General features: G+C 43.3%; 2 long non-coding RNA genes across 2 annotated transcripts; both read right to left on the bottom strand.

Annotated features, from left to right (window-relative positions):
- Positions 1-323: 323 nt before the first annotated feature.
- Positions 324-1883, bottom strand: LOC132541760 (uncharacterized). The gene is made up of 2 exons (XR_009552857.1): positions 1718-1883; positions 324-1124 (listed from the first exon to the last, which is right to left on the bottom strand). It is a non-coding gene; the product is annotated as an uncharacterized LOC132541760 (long non-coding RNA).
- Positions 1884-5535: 3652 nt separating this feature from the next.
- On the bottom strand, positions 5536-12577 carry LOC132541759 (uncharacterized). The gene is made up of 3 exons (XR_009552856.1): positions 12408-12577; positions 8023-8108; positions 5536-5910 (listed from the first exon to the last, which is right to left on the bottom strand). It is a non-coding gene; the product is annotated as an uncharacterized LOC132541759 (long non-coding RNA).
- Between the last annotated feature and the right edge of the window lie 1433 nt (positions 12578-14010).

The following is a 14010-nucleotide window of genomic DNA, read 5'->3' as shown; positions in this document are numbered from 1 at the left end:
ACAGGTCAACATGTTCTACTGCTTCTGACGCTCTACTTCTCCCCTAACTATGTCATGAGGACTTTATACTTACTGTCTATGTGACCTTACATACACTGCATTTGAAATTTGAAAGTGTCTGGACATCACATGCGGAGATCTAACAGATCCCATCCAAGGTTGATGCGGTACACTTTTAAGATGCTCTCAAAGAATTGGGACACTGCCTGAAGAAATTGTTGATCGTACCTGTTTCCGAGGCTTCACACAGGAAGATCACACTTATCAAGGCACTCAGCTCAAAAGAACACAGATACCAGGAGTCAAGGGGCATCGGGCATATGCCACAAATCTGCTTGTTTATTTTGGCTTCAATTTTTTTCCGATAACATCCAGGAATACTCATATGTTTGCAAGGATTCTGGTTTTAATTATACCATTACTCTGTTATGAGTTACGGCATTTTTCTGCTAGGAGAAGATGGGTAAGATTTCTAGTAAGAATTTCTAGGCCCAAACCACAAGAGTTGCTACTAGGCTTACACCAATGCTGACACAATCCTGACTGTGGGGAGAAAAATAAATACATAAAATAAAAACTTTGACAAGTACATCTTACCTGACTCTGATGGGTTTTGCAAGACTGAGCTCAACAAATATTCTAACCAACCAAGGTGGGTCTTCTCTGTTGCTACTGGGACTTCTCCAAGCCACGAGCATACCAGTGTTATCTGCCAGGAAAGGCTGCAATGGGGAGCAGCCTGACAGTGTGGCATTGTCCTATGGGATGTTTAACCAGATTGGAACAAATGACCTTCTCTCTCATTTGTTTTTCTCTGGTTTGGTGTCTATGCCTCTACACAGGCTCCTGGGGGGGGGTTGTTTGGGAACCCCTGCTTTCAGAGTGCTTTTCTGTCATGTCTCCAATATTTCTGGGCACCTCTTTACACTCTTGATTGGCACTGTCCCAGCAGTGTCATGCAGATGGAATGTTTGAAGGACATCCTATGGGTGGAAGGAGGTTGGCAGTGGGAGTCCTTGTGAGCAGCTGTGATCTGTGGCAATGAATGTTTTGTAGTTGAATTTTTCCCCCAGCACAGATTCCTCTGAAGTCCTTCATGGGATTTCCATCCAATGTTGGAAGAACTGGAAGAAAGGAGAGTATACTGTCTGTCAGCCAGAGTTAGGGGGAAAAAATATCTTTCAGAGCTACAAAAAATATCTTTAAGGAAATATGTCATTGAATCATGCATGATTTTTTTTAAAGAAAAAAATCTTTCAGAGCTATGAAAACATCTTTAAGGAAATATATCATTAAATCATGTGTGATATTTTTCAAAAAATAAAATAAAATTAGGGATCAAATCCTTCTTACACTTTTGACACCTGGATATCTAATTCCTTTGCTTCAGTTTTCTCAATCTAGCAAATGAAAATCAAGAACTTCTTTGTCTTACAAGCTGGCTGCGAGTATCAGGTAATAAGGTTATAGTTGTTTAAAAAGACCTTTTGGACACATTAAAATACAAAGAAGAGAGGCAGACAGTAGCTCACAGTTTCATAATCAGCCTGGTCTGCATTTAAATTCAGGTGAGGCAGTTTAGATGCGACTGTCTCCCCTACTTGTCAAACATTAATTTGCACATAAATCATCTCAAAATTGTGTTAATACACAGATTCTGTTTCAGTGGGTCTGGGAAAGAAAAACAAATGTCAGGAGATGTCTATGCTGTTGGTACTCAAGGAGAAGGAAGTAAGGCTTGTTCTAGCAGAGTAAGGTAATATAGTTCTTAGCCCTGTTTGCCCAGCAGAAACACCTGATAGCTGTGCAGACTGCAACTTAATCAAACCCAAATCTCTGGGAATGGTAGGCAGCATCAGTATATTTATGGGAAGACTCACTTTATTGACCGGCAAAACAGGAAAAGAATAATTCCTTTCATTAGTAAATTCAAACTTAATAAATCTCTTTACACAGTATAGGTTCTATAAAATACTGTCGAAACGTGTAGATTCTCTAGTAGTTTCGAGTTTACCAAGTACTTCGTCAACTACTTTGAAAGACAGACAGAGAGAGAGAAAGAGAGAAAGAGAGAAGAAAGGAGGAAGAAACAAGGACAGGTGGCACCAGATGGGGGTGTGTCTTGTTAAGTGCACACGCTACGGTGTGCAAGGACCCAGGTTCAAGACCCTGGTCCTCACCTGCAGGGGGGAAGGCATCACGAGTGGTGAAGTATGCCTGCACTTCTATCTCTGTCTCTCTTCCTTTCTATCTCCCCTCTCAATTTCTGTCTCTATCCAATAATACATAATTTTTTAAAATAGTCAAATAAAAAAAAAAAGAAAAAGGGGAGTCGGGCTGTAGCGCAGCGGGCTAAGCGCAGGTGGCGCAAAGCACAAGGACCGGCATAAGGATCCCGGTTCGAACCCCAGCTCCCCACCTGCAGGGGAGTCGCTTCACAGGCGGTGAAGCAGGTCTGCAGGTGTCTGTCTTTCTCTCCTCCTCTCTGTCTTCCCCTCCCTCTCTCCATTTCTCTCTGTCCTATCCAACAACAACAACAATAATAACTACAACAATAAAACAACAAGGGCAATAAAAGGGAATAAATAAATAAAATAAATATAAAAAAATTAAAAAGAAAAAGAAGAAAAGAAAGAGAAAAGAAGGAAGGGAAGAAAGAAGCTCCTGCGGTACAGTTAGATTTTTCCTAGACTCTTGAGTGTTAAGTCACCTGGAGACTCAACAGGAAAGAATCTAGCTGGAGCCTCACTCATTTCATTCAACAACTTTATGACGACTTCTAATCTTACTAGTAGAAAACATGAACTGAACCCCACTTCTTTGAATAAAAACTACTTAAGTAGGGAGTTGGGCGGTGGTGCAGCGGATTAAGTGCATGTGGCTCAAAGCGCAAGGACCAGCGTAAGGATTCCGGTTCAAGCCCCCGGCTCCCCACCTGCAGGGGAGTCGCTTCACAGGCGGTGAAGCAGGTCTGCAGGTGTCTGTCTTTCTCTCCCCCCTCTGTCTTCCCCTCCTCTCTCTATTTCTCTCTGTCCTATCTAACAACAATGACATCAATAACAAAAATAATAATAACCACAACAATGTTAAAACAACAAAGGCAAGAAAAGGGAAAATAAATTAACAAATATATATATAACTACTTAAGTAGACTACCACCATATCCACTCACTTGGTTTGTTCACAAGCACACACAGTGAGGTACCAGGCACAGACAGAATCTCCTTCTTTTTCTGCCCAGAAAAGAGAACTGAAGATGCAAGTGTGAGAACTTAGGTCTGCCCAACCAGTGCTATGAACAGGTGTCGCTTAATGGCAAAGGAAGTTGATACCAACATAGCGCTCAAGGGAGGCAGATGTGAGGAGCCCTTGGTCTTTAGTGTGGAAGCTAACCTTTTTTTTTCTCTTTCCTGGTCATATATAATATTTATTAACTCTGTTGTGGGTTGTAATGTGTTATTTAATTTTTAATTTTATTTATTTATTAAATAGAAGATATTGACAAGACCATAGGATAAGAGGGGTACGATTCCACACATTTCCCACCATTAGAGTGCCGTATCCCATCCCCTCCACTGGAGGCTTTCCTATTCTTTATGTCTCTGGGATTATGGGCCCAGGGTCATTATGGGATGCAGAAGGTGGAAGATCTGGCTTCTGTAATTGCTTCTCCACTGAACATGAGTGTTGGCAGATCGAACCATACTCCCAGCCTGCAACTCTCTTTCCCTAGTGGGTTAGGGCTCTGGAGAGGTGGGGTTCCAGGGTACATTGGTGAGGTCCTCTGCCCAGGGAAGTCAGGTTGGTGTCATGGTAGCATCTGCAACTTGGTGGCTGAAAAAGCATTAAGATGTAAAGAAGAACAAAATATAAAGAAAAAATTTAATAATCTGGAACCTAAAGGCAAAAATACAGCAGATGAGATTGGGGGGGGGGGAAGGAGGGGTGTCTCCATTTTGGAAAAAGCTAGCAGGTCTATTTTAGTTTATTCCAAGGGGCCCATGACTTGACTCATTTTTGCCTGAGCCTGACAGCTAACATGCAGGTGGGCCAACGTTAGGAAGCTGTCCATTGTGTGACTCCATGGTGAAGTGAATTAGAAGACACTGGAAAGTACAAAGGACCCTGCCCCACCCCCCCACCTCCCCTCTACTGACCTTCTTTCCCCCCTTTTCTCTTGCTTTGCCTTCAGGCTGTAGCAGAGCCAGAGAAAAGGTGAAGTCACTTGAGCCTTTTCATCTTACATGTCTAGTGGTTTTTCCTGTTCACTGAAGTGCTAAAAAAAGATTGGGGGGGGGATTCCTAAAAAGAGGGCGTGATTGTGATTGTGCATTGAGCCGGTATTAAGACGAAGGGTGCGTGTAGAGCCTAGAAGCATCTATGACCTAAAAATTCATGAGAGCCGCCTACTGGCAGAAAGTCATTTCCGTTTGGAAGTTGGAAAGTGTCTGGACATCACATGCAGAGATCTCAACAGATCTCACTCAAGGTTGGCCTGGTACACTTTTCAGATGCTCTCAAAGAATCTGGATGTTGCCTCAAGGGCATGTTCATCATTCTAGTTTCCAACATGATGATTGAAGGCAATTACTTTGGGGAGGAGAAAAACAAAATCTTCTCATTTGGCAATTATTCGGAGTAATGGAGAGAAAAGTTTTTGTTTTTTTTTTTTAAATTTGTTATTGATGCTTTTTAAAAATTGATAGAGACTAAGAGATTTTGGAAATTCTACTGGAACATAAAACACAAGGGAATTTATCTACGAGCTGCTGACAACTTAATTTGTATTACTCTTATCACAGGTTTTGAGTAATGCACCCAGAGCTGAAGAGGCTGTTAATGTCTTTCTGGGGGATGACTCTTTCTATGTAAGTAAGTCATATCTCTCCATCCCTCCCTTGCTTCATTTCTTCCTTCCTTCCTCCCTTCTGTCCGTCCTCCCGTCCTCCCTTCCACTTTTACTGTGACCAAGGTTGTCACTGGGGTTCGGTGCCTACATGATAAATCCACCACACTCTGAGGCCATTTCTCCTCCCCCCCTTTTTTTTTTTTAATTTGAAAACATAGAGGAACATTGAAAAGGGAGGGGTGATAGGGAGAGAGAAAAAGAGAGAGACACCTGCAGCACTGCCTCCCACTTGTAAAGCTTCCCGTCTGCAGGTGGGGACTGGGGGCATGAGCCTGTGTCTTTGTACATCATAATGTGCATTCAACTGGATGTGCCATCTCCTGGCCTCATGTCTTCCCTTTCTAAGTGTGGTATATTAATAGACTTTGGATGTTCCTTTCTACTCTGGCTATTTCAGCAGAACACACACAGTTGATTACTGGCTAATTTGACTGATGTGAAATCTTTCTGGTTACATAAAACGACCCCTCTTCTAGGAAAAATAACTGCTGGAGTTGAAGAGAGTAAGGTGTTGGCTCTCTGAGTGTGTCATTCAAAGTTCTTACAGCATGTCTGATGGATTGATGCTCTCCTTTTGAGGCCAGTCGTCAGAAAACGAATTTACTAGTCCCCGAGGGAACATTACCTTAAGAGTCAGGGTAATCTTGTACTCTCGTCTGGCATCTCTTAGCTTAATAATAGTAGACTCCAATTATTTAAAGACAGCTGGTTCTGGTCTTAGGGTGAACTCTTTTGTACTTTACGATCCCTGTGATAATGCATATACCTTTAGGAAAACATAATGTCATTTTTTTTTCCCTCTTGCTTGCAAGCAGCAGTTCTGGAAGTCAGCTTTGTGGAGGTGATGCACAGTCAGGGCAGGCCCTCCTCAGACCCTGAAGGCACCACCGCAGCATGAATTGAAGACCTGACTTCTTGAAGGACTTGCCAGTCCTTGGATTTCTGTCCACTGAGGCAGTCAGGAACAGCGGAGTCCTTTGTAACAGTGCTTTTCCTCATGGCTTTTGGATATATGGAAAGGAAGCAAAAAAAAAAAAAAAAAAAAAAAACTTTTTTAAATTTGTGAGGTAAACCATGGGAGTCATAATCTGAACACTCAAGAAATATGATCTTAAGTTGCACCCTGGGCCAGAACAGTGGGACAGAGGGACAGATCAATTATCCTTGTCTGTGGCCTAGTCAGATTTCCCAGAGGCATGTTTAATCACCAGAATCACACATCTCTCACTAATCTTCCAAATTTTTTTTTTGCACCGCTTCATAATAGCATCAGTTTTCAAATATTTCCAGATGATATTATTGATTATAAAGATTCTATACCAGGTAAACTGGTATTTACCAAAGGCTTACACAATAATGGAAAGGGGGCATAAAAAACTATCGACATAAATAAGCACACTAAACAGTACAGCAGTCTCTCTTTATCTGATCCCTTGATTTCCATAGCCCCTTAGAGTGTGAAAATATTATTAGCACAATACATTATTTTGAAAGTGAGTGGGGGGGGGGTCAGGCAGTAGTGTAGCAGGTTAAGTGCACATGGTGCCAAGCTCAAGGATCCAAGTAAAGATCCCATTTCGAGCCCCTGGCTCCCCACCTGCAGTGGGGGGGTCACTTCATAAGAGGTGAAGCAGGTCTGCATGTGTCTGTCTTTCTGTCCCCTTCTCTGCCTTCCCCTCCTCTCTCGATTTCTCTCTGTCCTATCCAACAACAATAACATCAATACCATCACCACCAACAATAATAATAACCACAACAATGATAAAACAGCAAGGACAACAAAAGGGGAAAAAAAATAGCCTCCAGGAGCAGTGGATTCATAGTGCAGGTACCGAGCCCCAGCAATAACCCTGGAGGCAAAAGAAAGAAAGAAAGTGAATGAGTGAGAAAGGTCATGTTCTTATAGCTTTAAAATATTTGTTTATTAATTTATTTCTTATTTAATAGGGAAAAATAGAAGTAGATTGATAGAGAAGAAGAAGCTACACCAGGCAGTGATACACTCATAGTCTGAAGTGCAAGGACTCCTACAAACATCTGGACTTTAGCCCCTGGCTCCTCATCTGTAGGGAGTCCACTGCAGGAGCAGTGAAGCTGGCCTGCAGGAGTCTATCTCTCTCTCTCTCCCTCTCTACCTCCCCCTCCTCTCTCAATCTTTCTATGCCCCATCCAATCAAATGGAAAAAAATAAATGGCCCAGGAGCAGTGGATAGTAGTGCAGGTACCCGCCCCCCAGTGATAACCCTAGAGGCAAAAAGAGAGAGACAGAAGAAGATAGAGAGGGGGCAAGAGAAGAGAGAGAGAGAGAGAGAGAGAGAGAGAGAGAGAGAGAGAAACACCTGCAGTACTGTTTCACCACTCATGAGGTTTCTTCCTACAGCTGAGGACTGGGAGCTTGAACCTCAGTCTTTGAGTATGGTACACAGTTACTATACCAAATGTTCAACCACCAGGCTTCCTGTTCTTATGAATTTAAATTATTTATTTGCTCATTATTCATGAGAGAGAGACAAACAGAGAGAGAGAATATGCCAGATCATTATTCTGGGATGTGCTATATCAAGAATCAAACTCAGAACCTTATGTTTGAGAATCCAAAGCTCCATCTATTCTACCATCCCCAGGGCTGAAATGACTTTTACACTATGTATTGTTAATAAGATTCTATTTTATTTCAATATCACTCATCTTTTACTATATCTAACTTGTAAATTAAACTGTACCATAAGTATATAGTCATAGGAAATAAAACGTTGTAGGGAGTCAGGTGGTAGTGCAGTGGGTTAAGCGCACATGGTACGAAGCGCAAAGACCAGCATAAGGATCCCGGTTCGAGCCTCCAGCTTTCCACAAGCACTGAAGCAGGTCTGCAGGTGTCTATCTTTCTCTCCCCCTCTCGGTCTTCCCCTCCTCTCTCCATTTCTCTCTGTCCTATCCAACAGTGACAACAATAATAATAACTACAACAATAAAATGACAAGGGCAACGAAAGGGAATAAATAAATAAATAAATACATACATACATACATAAATAAAACATTGTGCATGGGGTCAGGAGGAGGCACACCCACCAGACTGTACATGCTACCATGTTCAAGCCTCCCAGTTCTCACCTGCAGGGGAGGGAAGCTTCACTAAGGGTGGAGCAGTGCTGCAGGTATTTCTGTTTCTCTCCCTCTTTTTCTTGTTCTCTCACCCTCTATTAAAGAAAAAGAAAATAATAAAATAAAGAGGCCACCAGGAGTAGTGGAATCATTGTACAGGCACCAAGTCCCAGCAATAATCTTGGTGGCAACCTAAGAAGCCACATTGAATTTTGCCCTGTTTGAAGTTGCAGGAATTATCTGGGAATCTCAGACCATATTCTCTGTAGATAAAGGATTCCTTCTGTCCTACAAGCGGAAAATGACAGACGGATGCTCTGAGAAGACAAGCAAGGTTAAGAGGACATCCTCTTAACAGAGAAGTGGACATCCTCCTAATTTCAAACAAGAGCCTAGGCCTCACTGTGAGGAAGTATTTGAACAAAATAGCATGTGAAGAATGAAGAAAGGGGGTTGGATCCTGTGGAGAAGATGGCCATTGCAATGACTCTAGAGCAGGGGAGTCGGGCATATTCAATGAACTAGAAAGTGACCAATATGGCTGAAGCAAAAAGTAGGAGTGACCAAATAACAGATGGGCCATGAGGTTAGTAGGATGAGCTGGATGCAAACAGACTCTGAGGACTTTCTTTTAGAACCTTGTAAGGTCACCTTGGCATCAGTGTATTTCAATAGCCACCAGCAAGCAAGGGGGTTCACTGAATGTCTGACTTATTGCCCTCAGTTCCTACCTAGAAACGTCTCATAGAGAAAGGGAAGTGCGTAGGCCACATGTCCTGGGAGAATGATGAGCAGCCTCTCCCCTTCCAGATGTGGGATACACTCCAGGGAGTCTCAAACTGTGCGTCCTGGGCCTACAGCATCAACAGCACCCAGGAGCTGGTCAGGCTCAGGCAAAAATTAGTAAAGTCATGGGCCCCTTGGAACATACCTAAAAGAGACTTCCTAGCTTTTTCCAGAATGGAGACCCCCCCCAAATCTCACCTGCTATAGTCTTACTTTTAGATTCCTGATTATTAAGCAATTTGTTCTGTTTTATTATCTTAGTGATTTTTTAGCTACCACATCGCAGATGCTACCATGACGCCAACCTGACTTCCCTGAACTGATGACCTTACTAATGTAACCTGGAATCCTACCTTCTCAAGAGCCTCACCCCACTAAGGAAAGAGAGAGACAGGCTGGGAGTATGGATCTACCCTCAAACGCCCCTGTCCAGTGAAGCAATTACAGCAGCCAGACGTTCCACCTTTTGCTCCTCATAATGATCCTGGGTCCATGCTCTCAGGGAGATAAAGATTAGGAAAGCTTCCAATGGAGGGGATGATATGTGGAACTCTGGTGGTGGGAATTGTGTGGAATTTTTTTTTTATTTATTGTTATCTTTATTTATTGAATAGAGACAGTCAGAAATTCAGAGGGAAGGAGGTGATAGAGAGGGAGACAGACAGACAGACCTCTGCAGCCCTGCTTCACCACTCATGAAGCCCCCCCCCACAGGTGGGGACTGGGGGCTCGAACTTGGGTCCTTGCACAATGTAACATGTGCGCTCAACCAGGTGCGCCACCACCCGTCCCCAAATGTGTGGAATTTTATCCCTCTTATCCTACGATTTTGTCTATATTAAATCAATAAAAAAGAAGGGGGAGGAGGAGGAGGAAGGGAAGGGAAGGAGGAAGAGGAGGGGAAGGAGAAGAAGAAGAAGGAAAGGAAAAGGGAGAAGGAGAGGGAGAGGGAGAGGGAGAAGGAGGGAGAGGGGGAGGAGGAGGAGGAGGAGGAGGACCTAGATGTTGGGAAATGGCTTACTAGTCCAGCAAAGGGCTGTGTGTGAAGCCCTAAATCAGAATTTCAGCACAATATCACTATAGATGGCACTGAGGCAAATTCATGGATGTTGGAGCAGTGCTGTGATGTCTCGTCTTTCCGTCTTTCTATTTCTCTTTCTCATTCTCTCTCTTTCTCCATTTATATAAAATATAGAATTAAGAACGGAGAAATTAGCCCTGACAGCTACTCAACAGTAGTATCTTGCGTACATAATGCCCTGGATTCATTTCCACACATGGAATAAAGAAAATCAAGGAAGAAATAAATATAAGATTCCAGGGCTTCCCTCACACCTTCTGCATCAGATTTTTTTTTTAAATTTAAATATTTTATTTATTTATTGTTGGATAGACACAGAGAGAAATTGAGAGGGGAGGAGAGATAGAGAGGAAAAGAGACAGAGAGACACCTGCAGCCCTTCTGCTTAGTACTATGTACAATTAACAGGTGTACCATCAATTGATGTCTTATTTTTTGTTTTACCATAGCACTGTTCAGCTCTGGTTGATAGCCGTGTGGGTAACTGAACCTGGGACTTCAGCGCCTCAGGCATGAAGAGTCTCTGCATTTTTTGTTAATTTTTAAAAAGATCTTTATTTATTATTGGATAGAGACAGAGAGAAATTGAGAGGGGAGGAGGAGATAGAGAGAGGGAGAGAGACAGACACCTGCAGCCCTGCTTCACCATTAGTGAAGCCTTTCCCTCTGCGGGTGGGGACCAGGGGCTTGAACCTCCATCCTTGCACACTGTAATGTGTGTATTTAACCAGGTATGCCACTGCCTGGCCCCTAAGGAACAATGAATCTGCCACAACAACAATAATAAATGAACTTAGGAGATAGATAGCCATTCCAATTACAGAAAGGATCGATTCCTCTAGTAATGCTCTCAAACTTGTCAGCTGGCAAATACATTTAGGAAAATTATGTAAGCTCTTTAGATTTCTTTGGTAAGATGAGGCATTTTATTATTCATTTTACAAAGGTCTGCATATATACTTCTAGTAAATTTGTATGCTTATAGCAAAAAAAAAAAACTTTCTCTAAAAAAAAAAAATGTATAGATTCCCATTCAGTAACAACGACAGCAATAACAACAATAATAGCCATCACAACAATAAAACAACAAGGGCAACAAAAGGGAAAAAAAAAAAAGCCTCCAGGAGCAGTGGATTCGTGGTCAGCCCCAGTTACCACCTTGGTGGCAAAAAAAAAAAAAAATGAAGACACGGTACACACACTGAATATTTAAAGGCACTGACGGGTCAATGTTCCATATGAACTGAGAAACCTGCAGCAACTTTGCTCTGGTTCCTTCCTTCCTGCCTTCCTTCCTTTTTTTTTTTTTTTAATTTATTTTCCTTTTTGTTGCCCTTGTTTTTTATTGTTGTTGTTGATGTCGTCGTTGTTGGAGAGGACAGAGAGAAATGGAGAGAGGAGGGGAAGACAGAGAGCGGGAGAGAAAGACACCTGCAGACCTGCTTCACCACCTGTGAAGCGACCCCCCTCCCCCTGCGCTTAAAGTGCTGCTACCACACGACTCCCCTTCTCAGTTACTTTTTTTTTTGACACTTGCAGACCTACTTCACCGCCTGTGAAGCGACCCCCTTGCAGGTGGGGAGCCGGGGACTCAAAGGGGGATCCTTACTTTGGTCCTTGAGCTTTGCGCCATGTTCGCTTAACCCGTTGGGCTTCTGCCCACCCCCCTTCTCTCTCTCTCTTTTCTCTCTCTCTCTCTCTCCATCTGGGCTTACTGTTGGGGCTCAGTGCCTGCACCACGAATTCACTGTTTCTGGTGGCCATCTTCCCTCGATTGCTGCTGTTGTTGTTGGACTTGACAGAGAAAAATTGCGAGAGAAGGGGAAGGCAGAGAGGCAAAGAAAGCGAAGCGCCTTCCCACCTCCCGCAGGTGGGGAGCCAGCGGCTTGAACCTGAATCCTTGCGCTCTGTACTATGTGCGCTATGTGTATTATGTGCACTACAGTACCCTGCTATTTACAATGAAACTGATAGCACAAAGGGAGAGAAGAAGTTTCTTTCCCTTTGTCTTTCCTTAATCATCAGTAAACCAAGAGTGAAAAGAGTCAGCATAACATACATAGCTCAAAAAGTGGAATTAGAACCACCAAGTCCCGTCTGTACAGTGTTTCCACTGCTCTGTTTAGAACTAAATGCATAAGCGCCATTGAATTATGAAACGCAATGTGTGTAGGTCAAGTGTTTCTATATGAGCTAACGACCCATATACATTCACTGGAAATGGACATCATGCAACATAAAGACAAAAGGCAATGCCCATGTCTATGCCAATAATACAGTTTTGGGTTATTCTTAGCACAGTATTACACAGTAAACAACACCAGGGTAAGCTGAAAGACAGAGGCTTTAGGAAAAAGGAATTTTTGCCTTGTCCTGACTTTCTGAATAAAGGCTCCCACGTTTCCTTTTTTTTTTTTTTTTGCCAGATTCTAAGAATGATGTAGTTGACCCTATATGGGGAGTTGGGGTGGGATGGTTTGTAGGGAGTCAAGCACGAGAGAAAAAAAAAAAGTTCCCCATTACTCACCCCTGCACAAGCTCTGAGGAGCCTGGCCTGAAGAAACACAGACACACAGCTCCCCAAGAGCTGAAAATTGGAAACTGCGTATGGAGGAGGAGAGTCCGCTCAAGGGCAGATGCAGGGGACTCAGTCCGCCACTGCCGCCAGGATGCTGGCTGGCTGGCTCTTTCCAGACAGTCCAGGCTTCAGTCACAGGATGATAATGAGCAGTTCTCTTCTGAGGATGAGCTAAGAACGAGCAGGAAGGGTAATCATTAGCAGCTCTCTTGTGGATACACACTGGCCAGCTTAAAAAAAAAAATGTCTGTAGACAAAGTAATTTGGCTGGGCGTGTTTTGACAATAAACTCAAACCAGACAGGAGCTGGGTGGAGAGGGGAAGGGGGCGTGCGGAAAGGGGAAACCATGAACTTCACAGGAGAAAATAACCAGGTTTTTACATGTTTGCAGTCCAGAGAGATGAGCTACAAAGAGAGAGCAAATATCCCCAGGAGATAGGGTGGGTTGGCATTGGGCACTGGAGATTCCTGTCCTGCTATACTAATGACAAGCCAAAGTGGCCTCTATTCTGTGAGTCTTGTGTCTCTGTTAACTTCTCCCTCTAAAAGTTTTATAACCTTGACAATCTCTACTTCTTTTTTTTAAAGTATTTTTAATGTGTATTTATTTATTCCCTTTTGTTGCCCTTGTTTTTATTGTAGTTATTATTGTTGTAGTTATTGTTGTCGTCATTATTAGATAGGACAGAGAGAAATGGAGAGAGGAGGGAAAGACAGAGGGGGGGGGGAGAAAGGTAGACACCTGCAGATCTGCTTCACCACTTGTGAAGTGACTCCCCTGCAGGTGGGGAGCCAGGGGCTTGAACCCGTATCCTTAACGCTGGTCCTTGTGCTTTGTGCCATGTGCTCTTAACCCGCTGCACTACCGCCTGACTCCCCAGTTTCTGCTTCTTCAAGTGGTAGTGACTTGGGGCAGAGAGAAAATAGTCACCATCTTCCCTCCGCACGTCAGGTTGCAGAGTTGTCCAGGGGAGTAGCCCTCAGCTGAGGATAAATGGCTGAGGAGGTCAACAGGTGACTGAGAATGAGAAGTTGAGCTCTTCTCCAGGCATCTGCAGTGGTTGGTTGGGTCTGAACTATGAGCCTCTCAGATACCTACTGTAGTTCCTGGATACCTTAAGCTCATTTCATTTTGAGTTCTTGCTGTCGGAACTAATTACCTACTTTTAGACATCCACAGATGAGCAAGTCCAGTAGGATGTGCGGTTCAGGATAACAAGGTCAGTCACCCAGGAATGGAAGAATGTCAGTTGGCATTTTCCATCACAGTTCCTCCTGAGTGTGTTCACCTCAGGCGGTTCTAAAATCTCATTCCTGAGGGTGTTGCTCACAGTGGTGTCTGTGTGCAGACCTTAACTTGCCATGGAGCCTAGAGCATCAGTTTATCAGATATAGCCTATAGTTAGGATTTTCAAAGCACAAATTTGAACCTCACGCATGACAGTCAGTGATAAGAACCTACCTTACAGATGGGAGATTCCCCTCTCCACCCCACCCCCCAATTATGGGCCACTGAGAAGTCTGAAATGGTCTTTTCCAAAAGTCTGTGTT

The sequence above is a fragment of the Erinaceus europaeus genome, chromosome 12 (genome assembly GCF_950295315.1).
Source record: "Erinaceus europaeus chromosome 12, mEriEur2.1, whole genome shotgun sequence".
In the NCBI taxonomy this organism is placed as follows: Eukaryota; Metazoa; Chordata; class Mammalia; order Eulipotyphla; family Erinaceidae; genus Erinaceus; species Erinaceus europaeus.
The sequence above is the reverse complement of the archived record's forward strand: the minus strand, read 5'-3'. Positions and strand labels throughout refer to the sequence as shown.